The following is a 13,862-nucleotide window of genomic DNA, read 5'->3' as shown; positions in this document are numbered from 1 at the left end:
GAGGGATTTTGTCACTTATTTTGGTTTGAGATCTGAGATAACAAATATTTATTTATTTTTCATATTTATTCTTTATCCATTTTCAGAAAAAAATGGAAATGTTTTACTTAAAAATACAAGGCATAAAAAGCATTAACCCAGAATAAAAGGCAAGTGAGAAGAAAGTAAAGTGGCAAAGACAGAAACCACATTAAAACATCTAGACTGAGGAGGCCAGGTGCGGTGGCTCATGCCTGTAATCCCAGCATTTTGGGAGGCTGAGGCGGGTGGATCATGAGGTCAGGAGTTTGAGACCAGCCTGGCTAACATGGTGAAACCCTGTCTCTACTAAAAATACAAAAATTAGCCCAGCGTGGTGGCACGCGTCTGTAATCCCAGCTACTTGGGAGGCAGAGGCAGGAGAATTGCTTGAACCTGGGAGGTGGAGGTTGCAGTGAGCTGAGATCACGCCATTGCACTCCAGCCTGGGTGACAAGAGCAAGACTCTGTCGCAAAAACAAAAAAACAAAACAACAACAAAACAAAACAAAACAAACTAGACTGAGGAAAGCTATAGCAATTAAAGACAAAATTTAGCTTTGTGCTTCCTAGCAGCCAAAGCAAAGAGTAAAACTAGGAAAATGTTGCTCTTGACATTAAATGCAGGAAAGCAAAAATCCAGAAGAGGGTGATAGTCTTGGGTTGCTTCACCAATTGCGAGCCCTCAATAGTTCCTGGAACCTTCTCGCTCCCAGTATGAAAGGAATATTTTTGTGACAGTTTGGAATCTTTTGCTAAAGTTCAAATGCAAGAGGCTGAAAGTTGTTGACCTAGGTAGTCAAGAAATGTTAAAATTTGCTGCCAAAAGTGTAGATGATGTTTGTTCCAGGAATGAAGAGTTGATAAAACCAAGCTTTACTAAGAGAGGGCTCATGATACGGGGGAAAAAAAAAACCTTTGTGGGCAAAGAGGCCTAGATTTGAATGGAAGCTCTGCGGATCATCTTTGTGTCTTAGGGTCAGCCCTGCAGCCTCTGTGAGCCTCAGCTTCTTCATCTGCAAAATAAGAAGGTTCAACCATGCTCCTTTGAGATCTCAAATAGGACGATACTATGCGTGGGTCTATAATGAGCATCAGAAGGGAGCTTTTTGTTGTTGTTGTTCTCTGCAACCAGACTTGCTGAGGACACAACCCCCACATAGCAGCGACTGCCTTCAGACCTTTGTGTCCTGCTCCCTAGAAAGTAAAATGGCCTACTTTTTATACCTCTTGAAAGAAAAATGGTCTTTTCTCATCATGTGGAATTTCCCAACTGAAGCACATTTCTGTGATCCGAGGCGCACGCTTGGCTGCAGGCGAAATAACCCCACGTATTCTCAGGCCCCAACACAGCAATCCCAAGGCTGGAAGCCTGCAAAGATACTTCTCCAAGAAACTGTCCCTGGGCAAAAACGTTGCCACTTTCATTGGGGGAAAAATGGTTTCAAATATTGGCTTTTGTTTTTATGGAAAATGGTGAAAAATTTGAGGGAAAACCACAAAATCCTTTGCTTTTATTGAAACCACAAAAATTGATTAAATTTTTATTCTAAAAAAACCATTTTTTTTTGCTGAGCACTGAACTTTCTTCTTTGAAAGGCTCTACTTTCCTTTCCTTTTTTTTTTTTTTTTTTGGAAATATCTCCTGAGAGCCTAATGAAAGGTCTTTCTGTTAGCTTGGCTGAGCCGAGCCCAGGCGTTCCGAAGCTCAACACAGAAGTGTAGTTTTTGTGCCTAAACACAGCCTTGTGGGGATGTCTTCATGCACAGACCTCCAGACGCTGCTGAACTCTTCCCAAGCCCCCAGTGGGGCAGGAGCCTGTGAGGCTGTGAGCATTCCGTGGACAGCGCCGGGGGCACTCACTATTGATGGCGACCTCAACCAAATCGGCTGGTTTGTCTTGTTGGGCATTGCCGCTGCCTCCTGAATAAATGGAAAACCATGTGCACAGTTTCTGCCTTCGCTAGCGAAGGCCTCGCAAGCTGACTTCATGAATTAATTGGTCCCCTGCCTGGTGGCTGGCTCGGACTGTCCCTGGGCAGGAGACAAGCTGTCTGTCCAGGGTGAAATCTGTCTTTCACTGCGTCCACAGTGGACACATCGCTAGCTCAGCCAGGGCACCGCTATATTCACAAGACATTTAATTTTTCTTAATAAAGGAAGTTGGGAAGTTCTTCTGTGCCACGGGAGAGGGAGCTGGTTTCTGGCCACCAGAACAGATTTGGTCTTAAGGCAAGTTGGGAGGTGCAGGAACCAGAGGCCTCTTGGGTATCTTTGTGGAGTGTGGGGGGTCTAAATCAGCTCAGAGGCAGTCATTCAGACCTGGTGTGCAGAAGGGCCTGTTCGTGACCCAGAGGTCTCCATCTGTGTAGTGTTCCATCTACCCTGTCTCTATTTACTGGTCTGTACTTTACCAAAGGGACCTTCCATTCCCGGAGCCAGACCCTTGGGCATGTGTTCCAATTGCTCACTGTCTCCTCCTGGCAGGTTCATTTGTTCTTCTGGGTTGTGGCTTCCCCTTCTGTGAAATGGGGATCATGAGAGACCCTGCCATGTAGATTTATTGTGAGAGGTGAATGGAGCCATGGCTGGCGTGTAGTATTATGTGTTATTATTTTAATGTTCTAGAAATCATTATTCCTACCCTTCCTGTTGAATCCAAGTTTTATTTTATTTTACAACTGAAAAGACAACAAAACAACAAAATTCAAGACAGATTTGAAAAAATAATTATCAATAATCTCCCAGTATCCTGGTGCAACAGTCACATTCAACTTTTGCATTTTGCCTTAATACCGTTACTACTAATCAAGATCACCATAGTGTTGGAGTGCCATTGAGTGAGAGCTCCAGGCAAGCCTGGCATCACACAGCCCAGGAGTGCCACTGAGTGAGAGTTCCAGGTAAGCCTGGCATCACACAGCCCAGGAGTGCCATTGAGTAAGAGCTCCAGGTAAGCCTGGCATCATGCAGCCCACTCACTGGCCCGATGCTGGGAGATGTTCACTCCCTTTCAAGATGAGAGACCAAAGGTTGGAAAGTTGAGCCAACCCAAGATCAACAGGCAGAGATTGCAAGAATGTGATCCCTGACTTCAAGCTCTCCTTGTTTAACCACAATGCTACACAACTTCTGTTCCTCGTATAAGAGTTTTAAACCAATTGGGTTGCATTGTTTAAAAGAAAAAAGCAGGGAGTTTCAGTCTGAAGCATTATTCTGATGTCTTCATAGGAGGTGCAAAGCTGGAGAAGATTCAGTCCCTTGTCCATCTAGGAAAATCTTTCAATCTCACGGAGGTCCAGAGGGAACGGAGCCAAGAGCCCACCAGGTCTGGTGGATGTCTCCCGCCTGGCCAGTCCTGCACTCACTGGCCCCCGACGCCATATGCAGAGCCCATGTCCAAAGCCAGGAAAAGGATCCAGAATGCTTCCCTCCTTTTCCTTCTCGAGGCCACTAACACTGAAATGATCCTCGGATACTGGACCTTCCCACAAAAGCTCACCCCTTCCCCGTTCTGTCCTGGATTATTATTTTTCAAAACACAGCCTGCCCATTTGTCCGGGTAAGAACAGCGCGTTAACAGGCAAAAACTACTCTCCTGTTGGCTGACCTGTCATTTCATTCACTTTTGAATTTAATGTAAATATTGCACGATCACGGCCTTGGGTGCAGTTCAGAGCAAATCTCTCTTTTGCTTCCTTATCTGATTATCTTTTAAGAAAACACCTCATTGTTCAGATTCAAGAATAACAAGTTTCCCCACATCCAGCTCCTCACCTCTTCATTTTTGTCTGTCCTGCTTAGCATCCTATAATTACAGAAACATGTCTGTCAGCGATTTGCACATCTGATAATCAGATTTTCTCTTGTTCACAGCTCTTCCTCCATCCGCACCCCACCCCACCCCATTCTGCCACATCTGGAGCAGTCCCCTGCCACTCCATGCCCAACTGACTCCTGAACTGTTTCCAGATCACATCTGTCTTTCCCAGTACTGGCTTCCTGACACGCTGGATCATAAACTAGTCAGACCCTAAATTCTGGTCATCTTGAATTCCTCTCTCCATAGACGATAACTGTGGAACAGAGCTATTGCCTCATTTCTTCTGGTCTGGTTTGGCCTGCTAAACGATATGAATTTCAAAAGGTAAAATCAAGGCTCTTACGCAAGTATAAAATGGACACATTTAAGAGATTTTACATACATCATTTATAAGTGATTGAGACATGAAAGCTGACTCAAAGGATATGAAGCACAGGCATGAGGAAATCAGGAAGAACCAAAATGAATTCCTGAATAGGCACGCACCTAGTTTATGCCTCTAGGGCTGAAGATGTAATGCTTGGAACCAAGTTTTCTACAGAGTGAATTAATTGTATCTCCATAGGGCAGAAGTAATTTGGATTCCTAGGGGTGAGACTCATGCGTGTTACTCTCTGTGTTCTATAATGTCCAGAGTGGCTGACCAGCCTGCTCCAGCAGCGTACAGCTCTGCAGAACCAGATGACCCCACAGGGCTTGCTAGACAATTCTCAGCATTCCAATTTGTATCATTGGAATCAATACAATTAACTGATTGAAGTATCCACTGATACTTCATTCGATATCATTGGAATCAACAAAATTAATTGATTGAAGAATCCTTTGATACTTGATTGAATATTATTGGAATCAATAAAATTAATAAAATTAATTGATATTAATTGAGAAATCATTCCAATGATATCCAATAACCTTTTTTTTGCCCACTTCAAACTGTTTTATAATTTTTCTTCACAGTCATTTTCTGTTTAAATCTATCCTGAGTGTTCAGTTGAAAGAACCGCAGTTTCCAAACCTCATTTTAGGAGAAGCTTAGGAGAACACAGGCAGGCAAGGAGGGCGGGAGGGAAGTCACTCGTTCCAGGTAAACAATGACACTTTTGCTCAGGAATTTCCTGGCTCAAAACCTTCCATGTATGGAAGGAGGAAAACCCTCCTCCTTGCATGATAATTTCAGATTCTTCGCATGGCATTTAAGCTTCTCCACAACCTGGACGTGATATGTGTTTGATCCTCAAATACATTTGTTAAAATGATACTGGCAATGGCAAAACTTAAAAGATTATGAAACCACATAAAATGAAGACTAAAAGGCTCCCTCACTTCTGAAATCTCAGCCTGGACACAAGAAAAAAGAATAACTGGTTAATAATCATTTATTCTTGACCGAGGGTTGACTTGAAGTTTATCTGAAAATCAACTTAATGCATTTCATAGAAACACCCATTTCTTCCCAGAAGGAAGTTGTGAATGACATCGGTTCTTTCCCAGGCCAGGTTTGGGGCAATTTTCCATTGTTCTGTCTAGAAAATTTCTGATGTATAAAATCATATTTATGTTTACATCTGTACTTACATAGTTTAATACATAAATAGTATCATTCTACCTGTACCATTTTTTCAATACTTTTAAAAAATGTTAACAACGGATCCTGAGTATTGTTGGTTATAAAATATATTTAATATCTCTTAGAGCTTTCTCTGTATCAGCACAGACAAAGCTACTCCTTCTGGAATACAGAATATTCCACTGTTTAGAGGTTCTTTAATTTATTTATTCCTCACAAATTCTTCCAGCCTAATCTCCAACTATGTGGTTTCTCCCATTGAAGCCAGATAAATTCATCCCCTTTCCTTAAAAACACCTTATCCAGGCCTGGCACCGTGCTCTCGCCTGCAATCTCAGCACTTTGGGAGGCCAAGGCAGGTGGATCACTTGAGGTCAGGAGTTCGAGACCAGGCTGGCCAACATGGTGAAACTTCATTTCTACTAAAAATACAAAATAATTAGCCAGGCATGGTGGTGTGTGCCTGTAATCCCAGCTACTCGGGAGGCTGAGGCAGGAGAATTGCTTGAACCTGGGAGGTGGATGTTGCAGTTAGCAGGGATCACACCACTGCATTCTAGCCTGGGTGACAGAGCGAGACTTTATCTCACAAAAACCAAAACCAAAACCAAAAAAAAATAACCCACCTTATCCATTCCTGTGAATCTATCTTTCCATCCAACATTCAAAATGCAGGCACTGTTATGAGCCCCAAATTCCTGCGTTGAAGCCCTGACCCCCAGTGCGATGCTATTAGGAGCTGGGGCCTTTGGGAGGCGATTAGGCTTAGATGAGATTATGAGGGTAGGACCTTATAAGATACGCTAATCATGGGATTAGTTTCCTTATATCACAAGGGTGAGACCAACACTTACTCTTTGTCTGTCTGGTAGGTCACAGGGAGAAGGTAGCTTTCTGCAGGTCAGGCAGAAAGCCCTCATCAGGAGCCAGATCTGCTGGCGCCTTGATCTTGGACTTCACAGTCTCCAGAACTATGAGAAATAATTCCTGTTGAAGTCACCCAAGCCATGGTATTTTGTTGTGGCAATTCGAGCTGACTACGACCAGCACCAGCCAAGTGGAACGGAATGATTGGCATGGGTGTGGCTCTGCTGGTGGAGACTGGAGTCCTGCCCCTGCCTGGCATACACGCCCTACTCAGGTGTCTAAGCCGTCTGTCCCAGCCCAGCTGAATGTAGACCTTCCTTAGGAAGCCATCCATGATGATATTTGTTAAAGTATGGTATTACAATTTAAAGCATGACTCCACACAATTAGAGAATAAAAACGTGCCAGAGACTGATGGACTAACTCATTGGTCAGGGAGATGATATGATGGCAGGACTGGAAACAGTAAGATGGCAAGGTGCATTTAGGAACAGGGGTTTATAGAGTCCATTGGGAAAGGCTTTTGGAATACTGTGATAAGATTAGCTACAAAGCTAGTTAATGTTATATGGGGCAATAAACAATAACCTCTGGCCGGGCACGGTGGCTCATGCCTGTAATCCCAGCACTTTGGGAGGCCGAGGCAGGCAGATCACCTGAGGTCAGGAGTTCAAGACCAGCCTGGCCAACATGGTGAAACCCTGTCTCTACTAAAAATACAAAAATTAGCTGGGCGTGGTGGCGGATGCCTATAATCCCAGCTACACAGGAGGCCGAGGCAGGAGAATCACTTGAACCAGGGAGGCGGAGGTTGCAATGAGCAGAGATCGCACTACTGCATTCCAGCCTGGGTAACAAGAACGAGACTCCATCTCAAAACAAAAACAAAAACAAAAAACAATAACCTCTGGGGTTGTTTTTTCTCCCAACCAGGTTCATTTGCGTTGCTACCCACACAAAACTCATGTTCGTTTCTGTCAGTGTCTTTCAAGTTAGGTGCCTCCCTTCCAAGAAGAGGGGCTTCCCTCAAGGGAGGGGTAACTGGACACCAGTGCCCACACCTCTCCTGCCAAGGGACAGGCTTCTCAAACAGCCTTTGGAAGCCCCCTGACCCACCCACTTCCTTCAGAGTGCTAGATCCAGAGTCCCAGCACTTGCCTGTCCAGCACCTGGGGGTGCCTCACCTGCCCAGGTGCAGCCGGAGGTGTGGGAGGGGCTGAGGCTCAGGTCTGTGGCTGCCCCGCTCTGAGGTTGGGGTCCTTCTCTGAGCAGAGGCAGAGTGAGCTCCATTGTGCCATCTGGGGAATTAGGTTCCCCCAATACTTGTAGAAAATGTGAGTGTTCTGTAAGTGTTAAGCGGGAGGGTGGCAGGGGTACAGGGCGTCCCCAGGGGACCTGGGGGAGAGACCCTGTGGCCAGGGCAGGGTGAGCACAGCTGGGTCATTCAGGCTTCTTTGGGCCACAGCCACAAGTTTGGACTTGATTGGATGTTGAGCCAGAGCACAATGCACAGACTCACAGCCTGACCTAACTGGGCTGCATTTTCGGGGTGTCCGTGGGGGGGCCATAGGCTGATGTGGTTAAAATGAGGGCTCAGGAGGCTGGTTGTAAGTTCAGAACTAGCTGCACTGCCCCTGGCCACGTGGCTGTGCTGAGGCTCCTCCCCTCTGCACCTTTGCTTCTTTGTCACTGAGATGGGCAAGATGACAGCCCTGATGCTCGGGGTGAGGCCCGGCCAGTCCTTGCCAATGCGCAGTGTGGCAGTACCCGCCAAGTGTACCGTCATTGCCATCATCCTCACGTGGTCTTCCTCTGAAGACTTAAGGATGCGGATCTCTCCCCAGGCAGAGGGAGGGGGGTGGCACAGGTTTACCTGGAGCTCGCCGGCCTCTGCGTATGGTCCCTGTGCCAAGTCAGGCCCCGTGTTTCCCTGTAGGATGCAGGGGATGTTAGCATCCAGTTGGGGAGGTGGCTAAGCATGAGACACTTCTCTATGGCGCAAGCTGCCCAGACCTAAAATGGGAGAGCCAGAGGCGGGACCACAGGGCAAGGCAGGTCTCAGATCCTGGGTGGAGTTCCTGTGTGGAGAGCACTGAGCATGGAGGCATGGGGAGTGAAACTGAACTCGATGGACCCAGTTGGGTTCGCCTTCCGGGGGACCTGAAAACCGGCAGCTCCTGGAGGCCTCTGCATGCCTGAGTTGCTTCTCTTCTGCAGCCTCCCAGTGGCTGCCTGTGGCTGCTGTGGTAAGGGCTAACTTTCTTCCCGTCGTCTTCACAGCACTGCCAACCCTCCGCCCCAACCCAATCTCCCCGGCTGCCCCCACACCTGCCTTGCCCATCCAGGGGCTGCTGCCCACTGGCCTTCCCCACCCCGTGTACCGCATTCTGTTGGCCAAGCAGGCCCAGCCTAGGGTCAAGGGCAGGGCCTTGGTCTGTGCTCCGTCCTCTGCCTGGAGGCTCTCCTTCACCTGTCTGGTTAATGTCTATGCAGTGTTTTGATTTAAACTCCCAGGTCATCCCACCCCCGTCTGCACTACAAGTTCTTGGCGTCAGGCACCTTTCTCTCATGGGGCTTCCAGAGGCTGGGATTTCATCTGTGATTACTGCCTCTGTATCTGCCCCTCTCACTGGGATAGCAACATCCCAAGGGCAAAGGCCAGGCCTCCTTCCTTCCTCCTTCCAGGCCTCAGGTCCCCCTCTAGCACCCTGCCTGGCATGTTGTAGGTGCTCAGTGTATTCGTCAACTGACAGGATGAGCAGTGGCTCCACAAGGAGAAAAGGAGCAGACAGTGACATTTTGTGTGACCCCCTTGGCCATTATTAGTCAGGCTAGGGATAGATATTTGACTCCAGGTTGGCCAACAAATTCTCTCACTTAGAAATTTGGGATTCAGAGACACTGCTCTCTGAGAGTGACCTGAATGGTGGCACATCATTTGGGGGCTGTGGGGCGTTCATATTCCACTGTGTGTACTCACAACCCCAGAAAGAGGGTCTGGAGTGGGAGAGATGCAGGAGATACACACCCAAGAACACGGGACACAGAGGTGAGTGGTTAAGCAGAGGGTGGCAGACAGACAGACAGACCGTGCCTGCCTCACTTCCTGAAGGCCTCTGTCTGCCTGAGGGTCTCGTGAGCTTTCTGGGTCCCCTTACAGCAAAGCCTTCTCCTTGGCCCAAGCCAATTCAAGTCCGAATCTGTCCCCTACAACCCTAGGGGGCTTTTCCAAGACCCCTGTGCTCCCTAAAGCCAGCTGCTCAGGGAGCAGGCCAGAAGGAGGCCAGAGACCCAGACAGCCTCATGTGTAGCACGAGCTGTCTTCAGCCCCGGTGTGAAACCCTCACCCCTCCCATGCTCCTAGGCAGCTGGGAGCGAAAGGGGCTCCATTCACCCTGAGCTCCAGAAAAGGATTTGCAGAACTTCATAAAGGGACACAGCAGCTCAAATGGGCAGGGTCTTGACAGGCATTCCACCCAGGGACTTCTGGGCACTCATGGAGCTGTGCAGACCTCCTTCGGGGTCCTGCCAGGGCCAGAATGCCAGGCCGGCCCCAGGAGCTTTTATTGGCACTAACTTTCCATTTAGATCCACGTAACTGCTCCAAGTTTCTCCCCAGGATGGCGCTGGCTCCCCCTCCACATTCACACCTTATAAACGACCGTGGTGACCCAGCTGGGGTGCTTTTGGGAGGCGATGCACAGTCCCTGGTAACAGAGTAAATAACTCAGCAACATGTCCTTGCACTTTTTCAGCCTTCCTTCGGTCTCAGAAGAAATAAAACAACTTACTTAATGGCGTTCTTTAATCTTCTGCACCAGTGGCTTTCTTTACAAGGTGTTATACAGAGTCCGTGTAAATCCAAACTGTGCAATGGGGTCAGTGTTTCTCAACAGGTGTTGGGTGGGTTTGGGGTAGGAGGTGCTCCCCCCCCATCGCCTGAACAAATACAGAAGCAAGAGCTTGCTTTCCAGCACCGCTCTCATTTACAAGTGAGAGAGCGGCTTGCAGCCAGCTGCTAGGACCTTTTCTTCCCTCACACCCTATTTCCAATCCAGCTCGATAGAATTCCAGACCGTGGAGAGGGCAGGAGTGGACCTGGGTCTCTGTGACAGTTCAATTAGAGAGCTGAAAAACCTCTGTCTCTCTCACACCCATTTCTCTCTGCTCGCCAACTCAGTTCTGTCTCCAAAACAGCTTCTTCCACATGGGGGCAGAAGTGACTGCACCGGAACCACGCATCTGCCGGCTTCTGCTGGCCTTGGATGGGAGGGAGGGCTCCTGTTCCCAACCCTGTGAAAAATCTCAGAGGAAGACTCTGATTGGATCATGTGGGTCATGTGTCCACTGGACCAATCAGCTGTGATCCATGGAGGCAGAGTCATAGGCGAATATGGCGGCCCCTACAAGAAAACGGACTTGGAGAAGGGAGAGAGGAGTGGTTTATATCAAGAGATGGGGTCATGCCTAGATGCTGGGTGACAAGACAGGAGAGGCCACTGCATGTGCCTAACATAGTCTTGCTCCTCCCTGGACCACAGGGAGCTTCAGGGTTCCTGGAGCCGACAGCACCTCCAGCTGACAATGAGGGCATGGATGAAGGGGCCAAGGGTGGTAAACAACGTGTCCCCATCCTTGCCTCAGCCTTCCTGAACTCCATTACTGCCCAGCCGTGCCCACAGTCCAAAGGATTATCCCAGCTTGGGGTCCCAGGATTCCCATTTGTGAGAAAGCCCAGATGTCAACAGATCCTGATGGGTGAGTCACCCTGTTGCCCCCTGCACCCCATGTGTAGTCTCTCTGATGCTTACACTGCTGGTCCACATGCTTTCATCTGCAGTGCCCAAATCTCAAAAGATCAGTACAGCAAAACAGTTTTTGTAGGTTTGTCTCAAACTAATTAGGTGGCAAAACTTGACCTGAGCTGATATGAATCTATTTAGATCTTTGTTTGTCCCAATTAGTGAGGGATGTTCATATGTTTTCGTGAAGAACTATTAATGCGCTTGATTACAGGTGCTTCTCCAGGCTCTGGTGAGGTGTTAAGGTATATGTTATTGACTTCTAAAGTCCCCACACTCTAAACTCTGAAACACATCTGGCCCCAGAGTTTGCAGATAAAGGTTTGTGGACTGGGTAGAGTCCTGCCTCCTTGGCGTAGTGCTGGCAACCTTAGGTGGGGTAACAATAAAGCTGTCCTCGTAGGGTGTTTTGACATTAAATGCAGAGGAAGCACAGAACAGAGTGGAGCAAAGTGCTCCTCCCGTAAATGTTAGCTGTTAGCATAACATGCTTTAGGGTGTTCAGTCTTTGCAGTATCTCCCTGAGGCTTAGTCACTTTACCCATGCAAAAGCTGAGGCTGGGAGAGGTGAAGTAACTTGTCTAAGGCAGCAAAGCTAGGAAGCAGGACCGCCATGATGGCTGATTCCAGAACAAAGCACTTCTTAAATCACCATGCAAGAAGTTGCATGGTTGCTAGTCCTTCTTGTGCTCACTGGGATTCATTTGCAGGTGAAACCATCAAAGGTCATGTAATGGAAGCCAGTGCGTGATGTGCTGGTCTTGTCCTAAGCAATTTATGCACATTACCTAATCCGATTCTTGTTACCCCTCTGTGACGTCGCTGATCTTGTTATTGCCATTTAACATCAGGGAAACTGAGGCACAGAGAGGGTGAATAACTTGCCCTGGATTATACAACCAGAAAGCGAGGAAGCCCCCATTAGAGCCCAGGTGGTCTCCCATTTTGCTTGAGGGTCTGCAAGCTTATCCATTCAACTGGGTTGCCTCAGTGTGAGGAGTGAAACACCTGTGTAAATAAGACCTTCCTTCCACACTTCCCCACTGTGCTTCAGGCTTCAGTTTCCAAAGCACTTTCATAGGGTAAGTGCAAGGAGAAGGTGTTGTTCTGTGTTATGGAGGCTCAGATAGGTCTAGTGATTAGCAAGAGGCACACTGACGATGTCGTGTATGTGCCACCCCACACGCCTGGGGGCTGTCTCATCAAGCTGAAGGGACTTAAGAGCAAAGAACTCAAGTTGATAAGAGTGGCCACCAAGGTGATTACAGCACCACATGCACCTGCTGTGTCAGCCTTTGCTCAGTGAAGAGACCCTGGTTTCATGCTGAACAGATGTTTAACACATCTCCAGAAAAAACCAGTGGCTTAGCATGGAGCATCAACACTGCTAGCATCACGACACAAGAGACCAGAGACTCTTGATGGCAAAGCACACCATGGCTCATGAAGCAGCCTTGCCCAAAACCTCAGCCCTGAACCTAACTGGGCCTCCTGATCCAACCACCAATTTTCAGGAAACATGAAGGACAGAAGCACAAGTTAAATGACACTATGATGATGCAGCCAGCTGCACTTAGACTATGGGAGACTCTGTTGGACAAATGTCCTTGTTTCTTTAACACTTCTGTCTCTCTGCAAATATATATATATATATATATATAGTGTGTATATATATGTGTGTGTGTGTATATATATATGTATATATGTATATATGTATATATGTGTATATATGTATATATATATGTATACACAGAGATACACACACACACACACACACACACACAGAGAGAGAGAGAGAGAGAGAGAGAGAATAATCCATGTAAGAAAAAGACTTAAAAGTCATATCAAGCTATTATAACTTGGGGCCTTTATTTGGATTCTGATTTGAACTGTTAAAAATAATTCATAATGTTACGAGGGATTGGAAATTAGAACACTGCCTAGATATTTGATAGCATTGAGAAACTACTGTTATGTTTAGTGTGACAGTGGCGTTGTAATCTGGGTGGATAGGGTAGGGGTGAAACAGGATTGGACAGGAGTTGATCACTGGCAAGGCTGGAAGCTGGGGAGAGGTACACTGGGGTTTGTTACATTGCTGTTTGTATGGTTGCATGTATTTGAATTTTTCCATAAGAAAAAGTAAATAAAGGATTTGTTTACTTGCCTAAAGCAGTACCGCTCTTGGAAATGAGTCAAACAATATAAAAGCAAAGTAAAACATTAAAGTGTCTGATTCTTCCAGTTAGTTTCCCTTTCAGGTAACCACTGTCTAAGAGTTTGATGTAAATCCTTCTAGACTTTCTAATGTCTGTATAAACAATCACATATCTTTATACTTTTTTACACAAATGGGATTATACTACACACATGGATCTGCAATGTGGCTTTTTCTCTGAGCGATGTCATGGCCAATCCTTCATGTTCTAGCTGCATTTCTTTCTTTTTAACTTCACTGTATGCCTTTGTATGGATATACCATGATTTGTTTCACCATTCCCTTTGAGTAAACTTTTAGATTGATTTGAGCCTTTTGCTATTACAAGTTGTGCTTCAGTGAATGTCCTTGCACATATACCTTGGTGCATTTTTGTGAGGATTTGTGTCAAATGTGGTCTTAGAAGGGGAATTGTTCTGTTGGAACATGTGCTGCTAGAATGTCCTCCATAAAATTGTCCTCTCTGATGCTAATGAAATGGGCTATGTCCCTGCCCAGCCTTAAAAATATGGTTGAGTTTTCTTCTGATCATGTAAGAAGTACATGCATTTTGAAGGAATTTGGAA

Source organism: Pongo pygmaeus, chromosome 18 (genome assembly GCF_028885625.2).
Source record: "Pongo pygmaeus isolate AG05252 chromosome 18, NHGRI_mPonPyg2-v2.0_pri, whole genome shotgun sequence".
Classification (NCBI taxonomy): domain Eukaryota; kingdom Metazoa; phylum Chordata; class Mammalia; order Primates; family Hominidae; genus Pongo; species Pongo pygmaeus.
The sequence above is the reverse complement of the archived record's forward strand: the minus strand, read 5'-3'. Positions refer to the sequence as shown.